Here is a 1,952-nt window from a genome sequence, read left to right as displayed (position 1 = left end):
GAGACTGTTTTTTGTTCTTCGTTTGGTTTCTTATTCAGTAGTTCGAGGATAAACAGGAGTTTGTGTGATGTTCAAGTTACTCCATTGCTACTCTACACATTAATAATACTAACAATAATTGCTAAATATACATGAAAACAATCAGCAGCCCTTCTAGTGGTCGTGCTTCACGTCAGCCCGAGTTCACATTTATGAATCAAGTGAATGTCCGGGTCACATTTCACAAAATAAAGCAATAAAATGAAGCCTGTTTCTGCATTGTGACATTATTTTCATTTTCTCCCCTCCTGCCAAATCTCATTAACACAATGCAATAAAAAACAAAATCTCATTATCGTTATGCATCTGCACATTACACTTTTGTACTTCTTATTTTTATTATTCTAATGATTGTCATTAAATTCTCATTACTTTAATAAAATGATATTTTTAACTTCAAATTAGCATATCAAGTCTAAAAACGGCTTCATTTTGTTGATGCGAAATATCATTTATTATTTCTTTAGATTTTGATGTGAAATGTGTCCCAGGACACTTTCCTGACAGGCTTCACCCCTTTAACTGTGGTTTTTGAGTTTGTGAATGTTTGCATGTTAACCCTTGTACGTCTTAAGGGACTTTTAGTCTTTCACGTTTGTCTTTTTTATCATTTTGACTGAGTTAATGCAAACAGCATACATTTTGTCAAAGGTGTATTTTTAATTGGAATTTCAATATTTCACCCTCGTTTCCTTTCATAAATGTATTTTATATTAGGTACAAAAATAGTTGCACTCAGGACCTCAATGAAAAAAATGTCCCAATTGAAACCAGTTAAAGTGGCGATATTTAATAGGGTTTCATTCAAAATTTGTACCATTTTTTAAATTCTTATGATTTTCCACCTGATTTTCTGCTCTGAGCTTCTGCTGAAATTGAAATTGAATTATGTAAAAAATAAAAAAAAATAAATAAATAAAAAAAAAATCTGACACTGCACAAAAATAGTGCATCAAAATTAATCCAAGATTGTAAAAATCTCAAAAAAATTCTCCTTAGCATGTAGTATATGGAAAATAATTAATTTCATTTTTCATAAAAAAAAAACAACAACAGTGGCATTATATAAACAAACTAGCATTTAAAGGGTTAAAATCCTGAAAATCTATTTTTTGGTAGTTATGATCAAAACAAGATCTATGTCAGTGAAAGCGTGGGGGAAAAATTAGTATATAATATTTTTATGACCGTTTTTTGACATTTTGTCTTTTAAATAGACGCACAAGGGTTAAGAGCAGACCATTAAGTAGTGCTGTTTTTTTTGTTTTGTTTTTAGCAGCCATCATCTGTCCTGTCCAGTCGTGGTTTCACACACATTCAGTTCAGATTCATCTGGCCGACTCGTGATTGCTTTTCTAGTTTTAGTGCAAAACAGACAGACTATTAAAACCTGAACATAGTGAGGTGCACACGAACGGCGGACTTCATTCATGAAACATGAGCAAAACGCATTTCTGACGCGCTTAACAACCATTTCTACGAATGAAAAGAATTAGAGTACATATTTTGTGTCATGAATATCGAAACTTGTTATTGCCACAGGATTAAAAAAAATTATAATAAAAAAGGTAATTGCGCCTTTTTTTTTTTTTTTTTTTTTACAATTCAGACTTTTTTCTCAGAATTGCAAGGTAAAAAAAATTTATAATTATAATTCAGACTTTTTTCTCGCAATTATTATTTTTATAATTATATATTATTTTATACTGAGACTTTTTTTCTCAGAATTGCGAGTTTATATCCTATGATTCTGACTTTTTTCTCAGAATTGCAAGTTTATATCTTATGATTCTGACTTTTTTCTCAGAATTGCGAGTTTATATCTTACATTTCTGACTTTTTCTCAGAATTGCGAGTTTATATCTTACGATTCTTACTTTTTTCTCAGAATTGCGAGTTTATATCTTACGATT

This window comes from Sinocyclocheilus rhinocerous, unplaced genomic scaffold (assembly GCF_001515625.1).
Source record: "Sinocyclocheilus rhinocerous isolate Xijiao unplaced genomic scaffold, SAMN03320098_v1.1 scaffold936, whole genome shotgun sequence".
Classification (NCBI taxonomy): Eukaryota; Metazoa; Chordata; class Actinopteri; order Cypriniformes; family Cyprinidae; genus Sinocyclocheilus; species Sinocyclocheilus rhinocerous.
This window is presented reverse-complemented; position numbering follows the sequence as displayed.